Here is a 15271-nt window from a genome sequence, read left to right as displayed (position 1 = left end):
ACTATACAATAGTCTTTCTAATTGGACAATTGCTCTTATTGTAAATAATCTCATAAGAAATACTGTTACACGCATGTTTTGCTTTTATTTCTGGTTTTTTTTTAGAATACACTTCTAAGGTCGAGGCTGCAGTGAGGCAAGATCACACCACTGCACTTCAGCCTGGGTGACAAAGTGAGACTCTGTCTCAAAAAAATAAAATAAAAATAAATAGGGCAGGCACAGTGGCTCACGACTGTAATCCCAGCACTTTGAAGGGCCTAGGCAGGTGGATCACCTGAGGTCAGAAGTTCAAGACCAGCCGGGCCAACATGGTGAAACCCAATCTCTACTAAAAATACAAAAATTAGCTCACTATGGTGGTGCTCACCTGTAGTCCCAGCTACTTGGGAGGCTGAAGCAGGAGAATCACTTGAACCTGGGAGGCAGAGGTTTCAGTGAACTGAGACTGCGCCACTGCACTCCAACCTGGGCAACAGAGTGAGACTCCATCTCAGAAAAATAAATTAATTAAATAAAAATAATAATAACAAATAAATTAGGAAGTTTATTGTATACTGGAAGTCTGGGTCTTGATGTAAACTGCCAAATTGTCCTCCAGAAATGTACACTCATAACAGCAGTGTGGAAGATTGTCTAATTCACAAACTTTTGCTAACTATGTGAATTCTAGTGCAAAATGTATTTTTTAAATTTCATGGGAGAAAAATATTTCGTTTTTATTTTTATTTATTTATTTATTTATTTGAGACAGAGTCTTGTACTGTCGCCCAGACTGGAGTGCAGTGGCCTAATAAAGATTTCATTTTTAATTGTATTTTTACTGTCAATGAAATTAACCTTTTTTCCAGATATTTATTGGCCATTTGGATTCTCCTTATATGAAGCAAATTGTTTGTTTTTCATAAATTTTGCCTGTCTATAGGAGTGACACATGTCAAGAGTGTACTCAGGGTAAGGGGAAACTAGACCCAGACATCTCTTGGTTACATCAATAGAGCTTAATCATGTAAAGGATGTAGAATCAGTTGGTGACAACACACACACACACACACACACACACACACACAAACACACATACACACGATGTAGAATCAAGTCAGTGCAGTCCGGCTCAAAGCAGACAGAGATGCAGTATTTTCCAGGAGAGTCAGAACACGTTTCCAGGTCCTGAAATCTTCACTGGGTGGATGATAAAATCTGTGTGCATGAAGGTGAGATCAGAATGTCTAGAAGTCTACTGGTCTCTCTATACCCAGTCTTAGGTACATAGGCTAAAACAGTTATGCATGTAAACTCCTCTGAATATGTACTGGAACTTGGCTGGGCCAGGAGCACCTCTTCAGTTTTGAAATTTTACAATATACGGTTTGATTACAGAATATGGTACCCTGAGACATGAACTCAGTCCTCTTAACTGCTTAAAAAAAAAAAATTTAATGCTGTATTCTGGTTTGTTTGTGTTTTTTTTGTTTGTTTTATTTCTTTTCTGAGACCAGGTCTCGCTTTGTCACCCAAGCTGGAGTGCAGTAGCCCAGTCACGGCTCACTGCAACCTCCGCCTCCCACCACAGCCTCTCAAGTAGCTAGGACTACAGGCACTTGCCATGACACAGGGCTAATTTTTGTATTTTTTGTAGGGATGGAGTTTCATGACGTTGCCCAGACTGGTCTCGAACTCCTGAGCTCAAAGGATACACCCACCTCAGACTCCCAAAGTGCTGAAACCATAGGTATGAGCCACGGGCACCTGGCCTTTAATCCCTTCAAGAAATATGTTTGTCAGGGCTGGGTCCATGGTTCATGCCTGTAATCCCAGCACTTTGGGAGCCAAGGTGTGAGGATTGCTTGAGCTTAGGAGTTCCAGAACAGCTTGGGAAACACAGCAAAACCTCCTCTCCACTAAAAATAAAAAAATAATAATAATTTTTTTTTAATTAGCCAAGTGTGGTGGAGTGTGCTTGTAGTCCCAGCTACTTGAGAGGCTGATGTAGGGGAGGATCACTGGAGCCCAGGAGGTCCTCAGCCATGATGGGGCAACTACACACCAGCCTGGGCAACAGAGCGAGACTCTGTCTCAAAAACCAAAACAAAACAAAAACCCATGTTACTGGACACTGGAGACTGCTTGAGGGAGGAGGAGGAGGAGGGGTGGGGTTTGGAAGGCTACCTATGGGATAATATGCTGACTACCTTGGTGACGGGATCATTTGTACGCTAGTCCTCAGCAACAAGCAGTTTACCCAAGTAACAAACCTGCCCACTTATCCCCTGAACCTAATATTAAAATAGAAAAGAAGGAAGATGTTGGAAATCCACTGGCTAGGAGGGAAAAAATAAAAGGATAAAAATAAATTAAAAGGAAAGAAAAGAAAGAAACATGTGGTCAGGCGCAGTGGCTCATGCCTATAAACCCAGCACTTTGGGAGACCGAGGTAGGTGGATCACCTGATGTCAGGAGTTCAAGACCAGCCTTACCAACGTGGTGAAACCCTGTCTTTTCTGGGTGTGATGGCTCATGCCTGTAATCCCAGCACTTTGGGAGGCTGAGGCAGGTGGTTCACAAGGTCAGGAAATCGAGGCCATCCTGGCTAACGTGGTGAAACCCCATCTCTACTAAAAATACAAAAAGTTAGCCGAGTGTAGTGGCATGCACCTGTAGTCCCAGCTACTCAGGAGACTAGGGCAGGAGAATCGCTTGAACTAAGGAGGCAGAGGTTGCAGTGAGCTGAGATCAAGCCATTGAACTCCATCCTGGGCGACAAAGCCAGACTCTGTCTCAAAAAAAAGAAAAAAAAAGAAACCCTATCTCTACTAAAAATACAAAATTAGCCAGGTGCATTGGTGCACATCTGTAATCCCAGCTACTTGAGAGGCTGAAGCAGGAGAATCACTTGAACCTGGGAGGCGGAGGTTGCAGTGAGCCGAGATTTTGCCATTGCACTCCAGCCTGGGAGAAACTCTGACTAAAAAAAAAAAGATAAAAGAAACGTATTTATGAAAGATTCATCTGGGTGAAGATCTTGCACATCTGACTGTCCAGAGTCAAACTAAAGGTGAGGACTGCCAAACAGTTCCCAGTGTGCCAATCTACAAGGGGCCTGAAGCACCTCTAGAAATAAGATGGAGACAATATTTTCCTTAAAATTCTTCTTTCCTGAGAATTCTATATGTGGTGCGAAGGAATGTTTGATACACACTTAGGAAAGTACTTGGATGAGGTAATATCAAACGGTGTTGTTTTGTTGTTATTTGTTTTGTTTGCTGGCTAAATTGCTTGAGACAACAGGGAAGATACTGAGTGGTGCTGCTGCTGAAGTTCCTCACTTTTCCCTAAACTTCTCAAACTCCTTTAAAGAAAGATACATGCGGGCGTGGTGGCTCACGCCTGTAATCCCAACACTTTGGGAGGCCGAAGTGGGCATATCACCTGAAGTCAGGAGTTCCGACTAGCCTGGCCAACATGGTGAAACCCTGTCTCTACTAAAAATACAAAAATTGGCCGGGCTTGGTGGTGCACACCTGTAATCTGAAGGCTACCCAGCTAGTCTGAAGGCTGAGGTAGGAGAATCGCTTGAACCCAAGAGGTGGAGGTGGCAGTTAGCAGAGATTGCGCCATTGCACTCCAGCCTGGGCAATAGAGTGAGACTCCATCTCAAAAAAAAAAATGAACAAATAATGAAAGGTATACATATTTTTAAATACCAGTTTAAATTTAAAGGCACAACAACTAGTTACCCGTCCCTGAGCACCCAAGTGTCTCAGTTAAAATTATTCTCAACACTTTTTTTCTGTTCTAACACACTGAAGGGTTGTAGCAACCTACATTAGCATCAATTGCTTTGGGCAGCAGCAATTCCCAGGGGACTGGGGTAGCGGGGTCATGTGTGAAAGAGTCCTCTAGAATTTAGAGTCGCTAGTCATGCCACTACAGCTTTATTCATTAGCCACAAAGGATGTAACATAAACTGCGGAGCATTAATCAGTAAAAGGCAAACATATGACACAATGCATAAACAAATAATTCAGAATAATTAGCATGTATTCCCTGAATGTGTAACTTCTGTAGCAAATAAGGAAATTCAAAATTTCGTGCTTAATTTGCAATTGTTTTTTTCCCCTTTAATTGCATCTGACACCTGCTGTTAATTTGAAACAAATTAAACTCTGAAGGCAGTATTCAAAAGTAAGAAGACTGCAGATTTCACCTTTGGGCAAAAAAAATATACAACAGCTTCACCCAATTTAAAAAAGAGTGAAACATTCTTTTCCAGAAGTAGTAAAGTATTTTCTGTTTGCATGGCATGCCCTAGTAAGTGAGAGGGTAATGCTAAGGATGTGATAGCCAACTCCTTTTAGTATGCTGGGCTACATAAGCTACATGAAATTCTTGTCTCCTTGGAGATCTATACCAGTGTTGCCAATAGAAATACAATGCAGCTGGGCGCGGTGGCTCACGCCTGTAATCCCAGCACTTTGGGAGGCTGAGGCGGGTGGATCACGAGGTCAAGAGATCAAGACCATCCTGGTCAACATGGTGAAACCCCGTCTCTACTAAAAATACAAAAAAAAAAAAAAAATTGCTGGGCATGGTGGTGCGTGCCTGTAATCCCAGCTACTCGGGAGGCTGAGACAGGAGAATTGCCTGAACCCAGGAGGCGGAGGTTGCGGTGAGCCGAGATCGCGCCATTGCACTCCAGCCTGGGTAACAAGAGCGCAACTCCGTCTCAAAAAAAGAAAAAAAAAAGAAATACAATGCAAACCACAGATTTTAACTTTTAATTTTCAGCCAGGTTCAGTGACTCACACCTGTAATCCCAGCACTTTGGGAGGCCAGGGCGGGCGGATCACCTGAGATCAGGAGTTCGAGACTAGCCTGGCCAATGTGGCAAAACCCCATCTCTTCTAAAATAGAAAAAATTAGCCAGGTATGGTGGTGCACACCTGTAATCCTGGCTATTCGTGAAGCTGAGGCAAGAGAATCGCGAGGCGAAGGTTTCAGTGAGCAGAGATTGCACTCCAGCCTGGGTGAGAAGAGCGAAACTCTGTCTCCAAAAAAAAAAAAAAGACTAAAAATAAAATTTTAAAAATTTTTAAATTTTTTTTTAAATGAGAGTTTTCTAACAAGATGGAAGCTACAATCATATGTAACATAATTATGAAAGTGACATCCCATCATCTTTATCATATTCTATTGATTAGAAGCAAATCGCCAGTCCTGCCCACACTAAGGGGAAGGAGATTTCACAGGGCTGTGAATACCAGAAGACAGGAATTATCAGGAGTCATTTTAGAGTCTGTCTACCATACATATTAAGTCTTTGAGATCTAAAGTTCTGTGTGTTCTCCATTTACAGCATATCTCAAGGCAGAGCAGCCACATTTCAAGTACTCAAAAGCCACTAGCTAGTGGCTGCCATATTGAACAGTATTATTCTATATCAACCAAACCCAGAGATCTGGGGAATTACAGGATACCTAAACACTGGTGTTAGCAATCGTGTGTCTCTATAGAGAATTCAATCTCAAAAGAACTAGAAGCATAAAGGTGTAGTAGATTAAGAACATTTTGTTACCTTTTTGTTGTTGTTGTTGTTTGTTTTGTTTATTTGTGAAACAGCATCTCGCTCTGTCACCCAGGCTGGAGTGCAGTGACACTATCTTGGCTCACTGCAACCTCCACCTCCCAGACTCAAGTGATCCTCCCTCCTCAGCCTCCTGAGTAGCTAGGACTACAGATGCGTACCACCATACCTGGCGAATTTTTGTATTTTTTATAGAGACAAAGTCTCTCTATATTTCTCAGGCTTGTCTTGAACTCCTGGGCTCAAGAGATCCACCTGTTCTGGCCTCCCAAAGTGCTAGAATTACAGATGTGAGCCACAGTACCCAGCCTTGTCATTTCCAATAGATAAAGAATGTATTGATATTATTTTAAATCTGGATCCTCAAAGCAAGTAGAGGCTAGAAAACAGGATTTGCATGTATTTTTACAATTCTACTTAATACTTGCCCTGGCTTAATGGGCAAGTCCTATAGGCTGAGAGAAATAGTTAAATAAAGGCCATTTACAGAAGGGTCAGATGACTGTAACATCAGAGGGCTCCCAGGAAGATATCTTGGTAAATACTCTTACACCTTTCCCCTTGACTCATAGCAGGACCACTCTGGGCCAGTCAACAGAAAGAATCCATCCTGTTCCCTGCATGCCATTTCACCAGTAACAGGAGGCTCAGATGGGGATATTTCTCAAGCAATTCTCCAGTTTCCCACTTGACTGCTTATGTGAGAAACCCCTGTGGAGGGAGGATCTGACCCCTGAATATGGCAGCCTGAAGAGGAATCTACAGATGGACCCCATTCCTCACTAAAACCTGAGCATCCCCCGCTGAAGCCAGTGGCACACTCCAATTCTTCCCAGCTCCTTCTGTACCACCCCAAACTCAATTCAAATATTGGCTGGGTGCGGTGGCTCACACCAATAATCCCAACACTTTAGGAAGTCAAGGCAGGCAGATTGTTTGAGCCCAGGAGTTCAAAACCAGCCTGGGCAACATGGCAAAACCCTGTCTCTATTTAAAAAGAATAAATAAATAAATAAAAATTTTAAATTAAAAAATTTTTTAAACCCACAAGTACTAATTACATATGCAGGTGTGCGCTTGCTTCAGTTGTCCATGTGACATATTCATGTATCTCTTTTCATGCTTTCTCCTGTCTCCTCTCTAAGGACAGCCCAAAACCTATGCCAGTTTCTCACTGGAATTTCCAGCTCCACATCACCACCTGCCTCATGGGTGTTTCTGAATATTCCCCTTTCATCTTCAGTAATTTTTTATTTGTCTTAGAGCCTCAGATGTGGCCATCCTGGGTACAACATGGCATGTCATTTTTTTTTTTTTTTTTTTTTTTTGAGATGGAGTTTTGCTCTTGTTGCCCAGGCTGGAGTGCAGTGGCACAATCTTGGCTCACCATAATCTCCGCCTCCTGGATTCAAGCAATTCTCCTGCCTCGGCCTCCCGAGTAGCTAGGATTACAGGCGTTTACACCACGCCCAGCTAATTTTGTATTTTTAGTAAAGATGGGGTTTCACCATGTTGGTCAGGCTGGTCTCGAGCTCCCGACCTCAGGTGATCCGCCGGCCTCGGCCTCCCAAAGTGCTGGGATTACAGGCGTGAGCCACCGTACCTGGCCAACATGGCATATTATTTCTGTCTCACCTATAACCTACAGGAACAAGCAGACCTGAGCTCAGATTTCAGCTCAGCCACTTCCACCACAGACTTGCCTTTCTGAGCCTCCTGTAAAATGAAAATGATCATATTTATCCTGGAGACTGCAATAAGGTATGAACATTGGAGTCCTTTCTGTCTCTATTTCAACTAAAGCTCAAAAGCGTTCAACAAAACAAGTTCTCCAGTTCCAAAGCGGGGTGCCAGGCGCCCCCTGCAGGAACTGCGGAGCAGGGCGCTTTCCCTCACCCCAGTCCAGCGAGAGGTGCTTTTAGAGGAACACTGGCAGAGACAGGCTTGAGCCACCATGCCCGGCCAATGACTCTTAACTGTACAACTTTCCTGCTTTACAGCTAGATGAGGCCAGGGACACAAGAAGTTAGACAATGAAAAGAGTCAGAACTTATCTGCACTTCTGTCTGCTGTTGTAGCCTCCCCACCTACATAATTAAAATTCTGAATTTACCAAGGTTTTCACCAAAAGTAAAAGTTGCTAAGAGTTAACAGTGTGCCGGGCACAGTGGCTCATGCCTGTAATCTCTGTTGCCCAGACTGTAATGCAATGGCACAATCTCTGCTCACTACAACCTCCACCTCCTGGGTTCAAGCGATTCTCCTGCCTCAGTCTTCTGAGTAGCTGGGACTACACGTTTCACGCTACCACACCCAAATAATTTTTTGTATTTTTAGTAGAGGTGGGGTTTCACCATGCTGGCCAGGCTGGTCTCAAACTCCTGACCTCATGATCCACCTCCCTCTGGTCCCAAAGTACTGGGATTACAGGCATGAGCCACCGTGCCTGGCCCAACAGATATTCTTAAATGCAAGTTTTTGATAATTTAGCAAATTGCAACATTAGAATAGAGAAAAAAACTTTCAGGACTCATGGAGGGCTGAAATATTTATGAATATCAATCAGAAGTTAACTGTATGAACTAAGCTGAAGAAGTCAAAAGTAATTTTTTTAACTTTGCTTAAAATGTTGCTGATCCTTTGTTTTGTTTTTCAGAGTCAAGGAAACTTTTCAGCTAATTACAGCTTTTAACAATTCACTTCTGTGAACACAATTTGAAACATATTTGTTTCTCTCTGCCTGATTTCTCCATAATTTGAAACTATTTGTATTCATAACTTATATATAGTTATCTGCATAAGTGCAATAAGAATCTGTTTACTGGCTGGTGCAGTGGCTCACACCTATAATCCCAGCACTTTGAGAGGCCAAGGCAGGCGGATCACAAGGTCAGGAGTATAAGACCAGCCTAACCAACATGGTGAAACTCTGTCTCTACTAAAAATGCAAAACTTAGCCGGGTATGGTGGCGCGCGCCTATAGTCCCAGCTACCAAGGAGGCTGAGGCAGGAGAATTGCTTGAACCCAGGAAGCAGAGGCTGTAGTGAGCCGAGATTGTGCCACTGCACTCCAGCCTGGGCAACAGAGTGAGACTCTGTCTCAAAAAAAAAAAAAAAAAAAGAAAAGAAAAGAAAGAAAATTTGACTTGTAGACCCAATAAAAGCCCTTGAGGAACTGGCCTCAAACCTTATCTACAAGGCCACTGCACAAGGTTTCTGACCTGTGGTAAGTAATGAATGTCACTTTCTTACAGGTCCAGGAGCCCCAAGTTATTAGGGACCTCAAGAGGAGAGGAATTTATTCAACTCATCGGTATTTGGGGTTACAAACCCAATGCAGGGCTCAGCTTTAAAAAAAAGTCTTATCTGGGATTCCTTCTATGGAACAGAGTTCCATAATAGCCAATTTAAAAAGAGTTTATGTGGAAAATAATTATTCTTGTTGCACTTTTCACTAATAATCAGGCCAAGTATGATAAAGCAAATTGGTCTTATCATGATTTTTCTTTAGTAAAAATGAGAAACTGGAGAGAGAAAAACTATGTTTTTGTCTTGTTGAGATGGAGTTTATTTTTTTCTTTCTTTTTTTCTTCTCTAATTTTTTTTTTTTTTTTTTTTTTTTTTTTTGTAGATGGAGTTTCACTCTTGTTACCCAGGCTGGAGTGCAATGACGTGATCTTGGCTAACCTCCACCTCCACCTCCCAAGTTCAAGTGATTCTCCTACCCCAGCCTCTCAAGTAGCTGAGATTACAGGCACACACCACCATGCCTGGCTAGTTTTTGTATTTTTAATAGACACAGCGTTTCTCCATGTTGGTCAGGCTGTTCTCAAACTCCAGACCTTAGGTGATCCACCCACCTCAGCCTCCAAGAGTTCTGGGATTACAGAAGTGAGCCACCTCACCTGGCCTGAAAAATTATGTTTCAAGAACTATGGTATGCTTATTAAATTCTAGTCTTGCCCATTGTTTTTAAGTTTGTTTCTGCAATTTAGACTAACCCTACTTGTTCCTGTGAACCAAGCAGTAATCTCTGACTGCAGCACAGAGTGCTCCTGTAATACCAGCACTTTGGGAAGCCGAGGTGGGCAGATCATTAGAGATCAGGAGTTCAAGACCAGTCTGGCCAACATGGTGAAACCCTGTCTCTACAAGAGGAATGGGTAATGTAAAAATCTGGATCAATATTCTAATCTTGGGCGTGTATTGGAATCATCTAGCAACCCCATATCAGCTTGGTTCCAATAGTTGCCCAGTTCATGGAAAGCCTTCTAATTTAGTTTACTTAGGATAATTTTACTTATTTTGTTTTACTCTTGTGGAATATATTGCTTTTGTACTCCTTGTGTAGGAATGCGGGATAAGCTTATTGAATGTTTTCTTTTCTTTCTTTCTTTTTTTTTTTTTTTTGAGACAGAGTTTCACTCTTGTTGCCCAAGCTGGAGTGCAATGGTGCCTTACTGGCTCACCTCCCGGGTTCAAGAGATTCTCCTGCCTTATCCTCCCAAGTAACTGGGATTACAGGCATGCACCACCATGCCCGGCTAATTTTTTGTATTTTTAGTAGAAACAGGCTTTCACCATGTTGGCCAGGCTGGTCTCGAACTCCTGATCTCAGGTGATCTACCCACCTCGGCCTCCCAAAGTGCTGGGATTACAGACGTGAGCCACTGCGCCTGGCCAAGGGTTCTCTTATAAAAGGGAGTGGGGAAATGTCAGAGGCATTTAAACCAGAGCAATTCCATCTTGAATAGGAGCTGGGTAAAATAAGGCTGAGAACTACTGGGCTGTATGACCAGAGAGTTAGGCATTTTAATTCACAGGATGAGATAGAAGTTTGACACAAAATATAAGTCATAAAGACCTTGCCAATAAAACAGGCCAGGCACAGTGGCTTGCTCCTGTAATCCCAGCACTTTGGGAAGCTGAGGTGGGCGGATCACTTGAGATCAAGAGTTCAAGACCAGCCTGGCCAACATGGTGAAACCCCATCTCTACTAAAAATACAAAAATTAGCCAGGCATGGTGGTGTGTGCCTGTAATATTAGCTACTCAGGAGGCTGAGGCAGGAGAATTACTTGAACCCAGGAGGCAGAGGTTGTAGTGAGCTGAGATTACGCTACTGGACTGCAGCCTCGATGCCACAGCGAGACTCTGTCTCAAAAAAAAAAAAAAAAAGAAAAGAAAAAACAAGTTGCAGTAAAGAAGCTAGATAAAACCCACCAAAACCAAGATAGTGTGAGAGTGACGTCCAGTCATCCTCACCACCGCACTCCCACCTGCAGCCTGACAGTTTACAAATACCATGACAATGTCATGTATTTTTAGTAGGGACAAGGTTTCTCCATGTTGGCCAGGCTGGTCTCGAACTTCTGACCTCAGGTGATCCACCCCCCTGGGCCTCCCAAAGTGCTGGCATTGCAGGCGTGAGCCACCATGGGCCCAGCCTCACCCTGAATTCTTTCTTGCATGAGATCCAAGAACCCTCTCTTGGGATCTGGATGTAGACCTCATTCCTGTAACACACCCATTCTGTGGCTTACACCGTTCAGGCCTCAGGGAAATGCTTCTCCACATCTCATCCTATGTCCCCAAAACAGAGGTACCTGGCTACAAACACCAGGTCACTTGGTAGGCTGTGCCACTGCCAAAGTTGAACATAGACATTGCTTTGGGTTGTGGGAAGGATAGGAATGATGTAAAAACAATTTAGATCCAAGAAAAACAGAATTCTTTAACTTGGCAATCTTTCCTCTCGGACACTGGGAAGGCAGTAGTTTCTTACATAATGGGTTCTAATCTTCCAGTGGGCTGAAGGTCCATTTTCTTCCTCCTCTTCATGTTCTGATTTGTGGTTCTGTTGGTTTTCAGGACTTAGAGTGGCATCCAATACAATGCCAGTGTCTGCCAAGGAACATTGTGCAGTTTGCTATAACGTGTAAGCCACCATGCCCAGCCAGTATTTGACCTTCCTTCCTTCCTTCCTCTGTCCTTCCTTCCTTCCCTTCCTTTCTTTCCTTCCTTCCCTTCCTTCCCTCCCTTCCCTCCCTCCCTCTTTTCTTTCCTTCCTTCCTTCCCTCCTTCCTTCCTTCATTCCTTTTCTCTCTCTCTCTCTCTCTTTCTTTCAAGACAGGACCTCACTTGTCACCCAGGATGAGTACAGTGGCACAATCATGGCTCACTGCAGCCTCAAACTCAGTTGAGTGAACTACCATGCAGGGCCAGTATTTAATAATGAAAAACTAAATTTAGGCCGGGTGCAGTGGCTCATGCCTATAATCCCAGCACACTGGGAGGCCGAGGCAGGTGGATCACTAGAGGTTAGGAGTTCAAGACCAGCCTGGGTAATATAGCGAAACCCTGTCTCTACTAAAAATACTAAAAATTAACGGGGCACTGTGGCGGCTGCCTATAATCCCAGCTACTCCAGAGGCTGAGGCAGGAAACTTGAACCTGGGAAGTAGAGGTTACGGTGAGCCAGGATCACGCCACTCCACTCCAGCCTGGATGACAGAGCGAAACTCCATCTAAAAAACCAAAAACCATACCCACAAAAACTAAATTTGAAATATCAGCTTTATAGAATGTAAATGTCAATATTCATTAATAATATACTTTTTAATTTTAGTAGAAATTTTGAATATTTTAGAAGGAAAAAATTTTTTGAAATACCTTTTTTTAATATTAAATCCACTTAATTTTTCACAGCCAAATGTGATGGCTCACTCCTGTAATCCCAGCAATTTGGGAGGCTGAGGTGGGAGGACTGCCTGAACCCAGGAGTTTGAGACCAGCCTGGGTAACATAGTGAGACCCTATCTCTACAAAAAATTAAAAAGTTAACTGGGGGCCAGGCATGGTGGCTCAGGGCTGTAATCACAGGACTTTGGGAGCCCAAGGCGGGCAGATCAGTTGAGCTCAGGAGTTCGAGACCAACCTGGCCAACAAGGTGAAACCCTGTTTCTACTAAAAATACAAAAATTAGCCAGGTTTTGTGGTGCACACCTGTAGTCCCAGCTACTCAGGAGGCTGAGGCACGAGAATTGCTTGAACCTGGGAGCTGGAAGTTGCAGTCAGCCAAGATCGCGCCACTTCACTCCAGCCTGGGCAACAGAGCAAGACTCCTGTCTCAAAAAAAAAATGACTGGGCATGGTCTTGGCACTTGTAGTCCCAGCTACTTGGGAGTCTGAGATAGGAGAATCGCTTGAGCCTGGGAGTTCAAGGCTGCAGTGAGCTGTGGTTATGCTACTGCACTCCAGCCTGGGTGACAGAGTTAGACCCTGTCTCAAAAACCTAAATAAATCAAATTAAATTTAATTTTTCTATTGTTTACTTTAATAAGTATTTTAAATAAAAACCTATTCAGCCTGAGCCCAGGAAGCAGCGGTTGAGTTGAGATTGTGCCACTACACTTCAGCCTGGGCAACAAAGCAAGATACTGTTTCAAAAAGAAAAAGAAAACCTACCCAACTAATAATTGAATCCAATTATATGTTCTTTGTTTCTTTAGGTCATTGCCAAAAATATTGACTATAACAACATAATGATTCTGCAGAAGTGAAGGTAAGTAAAATAAATTTATGAAAACAGGCTGGGCACAGTGGCTCATGCCTGTAATCCCAGCCTTTGGGAAGCTAAGGTGGTGGATAGCCTGAGGTCAGGAGTTTGAGACCAACCTGGCCAACATGGCGAAACCCCGTCTCTACTAAAAATACAAAATTAGCCAGACATGGTGGTGCATGCCTGTAGTCCTAGCTACTTGGGAGGCTGAGGCAGGAGAATCACTTGAACCTGGGTAACAACAGTGAGTCTCCATCTCAAAAAAAAAATTACAAAGATTACAAAAACATATATGAATTATATATGTCTTTTTGTTTCATCCAGCCATCTGTAGCCCATTAACAGAATGCTCAGACATGGGCAATAATAATTAGATTCCATAATCTCAGATAGCTCAGTAACTTTCTGTTAGTAAAAGGCATCATTTTATTTATTTGTTTGTATGTTTATTTTGAGACAGTCTTGCTCTGTTGCCCAGGCTGGAGTGCAGTGGCACCATCTCGGCTCAGGGCAACCTCCACAGCCCAGGTTTAAGCGATTCTTCTGCTTCAGCTTCGCAAGTAGCTGAGATTACAGGTGCACACCACACTCAGCTAATTTTTGTATTTTAGTAGAAACGGGGTTTTGCCATGTTGGCCAGGGTGGTCTCAAACTCCTGACCTCAAGTGATCTGTCCACCTCAGCCTCCCAATGTGCTGGGATTATAGGCGTGAGCCACCACACCTGGTAAAAGTCGTAATTTTAAACACATTTTAGGCCTGGTGCAGTGTCTCACATCTGTAATCCCAACACTTTAGAAGGCCAAAAAGGGAGAATCCCTTGATGCCAGGAGGTCAAGACCAGTCTGGACAACATAGCACACCCTGTCTCTACAGAAAATTTTAAAATCCACCAGTTGGGCGTGGTAGAGTATGTCTGTAATCTCATCTATTCAGGAGGCTGAGGCAGGAGAATCAGTTGAGCCCAGGAGTTAGAGGCTACAGTAAGCTATGATCATGCCACTGCACCCCAACCTGAGTGACAGAGCCAGACCCTGCCTCTTAAAAAAAAAAGTTAACACATTCTATTTTGTTATCATAAAGTGGCTTTTTAAAATTTTTTTGGGCTGTCTCTTCCTGCCACCCAAGATGCCGAAAGGAAAGAAGGCCAAGGGGAAGAAGGTGGCTCCAGCCCCTGCTGTCTTGAAGAAGCAGGAGGCTAAGAAAGTGGTGAATCCCCTGTTTGAGAAAAGGCCTACGAATTTTGGCATTGGACAGGACATCCAACCCAAAAGAGACGTCACCCGCTTTGTGAAATGGCCCCACTATATCAGGTTGCATCAGCAGAGAGCCATCCTCTATAAGCGGCTGAAAGTGCCTCCTGCAATTAACCAGTTCACCCAGGCCCTGGACCGCCAAACAGCTACTCAGCTGCTTAAGCTGGCCTACAAGTATAGACCAGAGACAAAGCAAGAGAAGAAGCAGAGGCTGTTGGCCCTGGCCGAGAAGAAAGCAGCTAGCAAAGGGGACGTCCCCACTAAGAGATCACCTGTCCTTCGAGCAGGAGTTAACACCGTCACCACCTTGGTGGAGAACAAGAAAGCTCAGCTGGTGGTGATTGCACACACGATGTGGATCCCATGGAGCTGGTTGTCTTCTTGCCTGCCGTGTGTCGTAAAATGGGAGTCCCTTACTGCATTAACAAGGGGAAGGCAAGACTGGGACGTCTAGTCCACAGGAAGACCTGCACCACTGTCGCCTTCACACATGTTAACTCGGAAGACAAAGTTGCTTTGGCTAAGCTGGTGGAAGCTATCCGAACCAATTACAATGACAGATATGATGAGATCCACCGTCACTGGGGAGGCAATGTCCTGGGTCCCAAGTCTATGGCTCACGTCACCAAGCTCGAAAAGGTAAAGGCTAAAGAACTTGCCACGAAACTGGGTTAAATGTACACTGTTGAGTTTCCTGTACATAAAAATAATTAATACAAATTTTCCTTCAAAAAAAAATTTATTTTTGGTTTGGTTTAGTTTGGCGGGGGTTGGTTTAGTTTGTTTTTTTTTTTTTAATTTTGAGACAGTCTCACTCTGTCACTCAGGCTGAAGTACAGGGCTCCACTGCACTCTGCTGACTGCAACTTCC

The 15271-nt window shown here is 43.6% G+C and overlaps 1 pseudogene; it reads left to right on the top strand.

Moving 5' to 3' along the window:
- Positions 1–15271, top strand: part of LOC105707458 (large ribosomal subunit protein eL8-like) — a 27040-nt pseudogene extending 11769 nt beyond the window's left edge.

The sequence above is a fragment of the Aotus nancymaae genome, unplaced genomic scaffold (assembly GCF_030222135.1).
Source record: "Aotus nancymaae isolate 86718 unplaced genomic scaffold, 86718_ANA_hifiasm-v0.15.2.pri h1tg000040l, whole genome shotgun sequence".
NCBI classification, from domain to species: Eukaryota; Metazoa; Chordata; class Mammalia; order Primates; family Aotidae; genus Aotus; species Aotus nancymaae.
The sequence above is the reverse complement of the archived record's forward strand: the minus strand, read 5'-3'. Positions and strand labels throughout refer to the sequence as shown.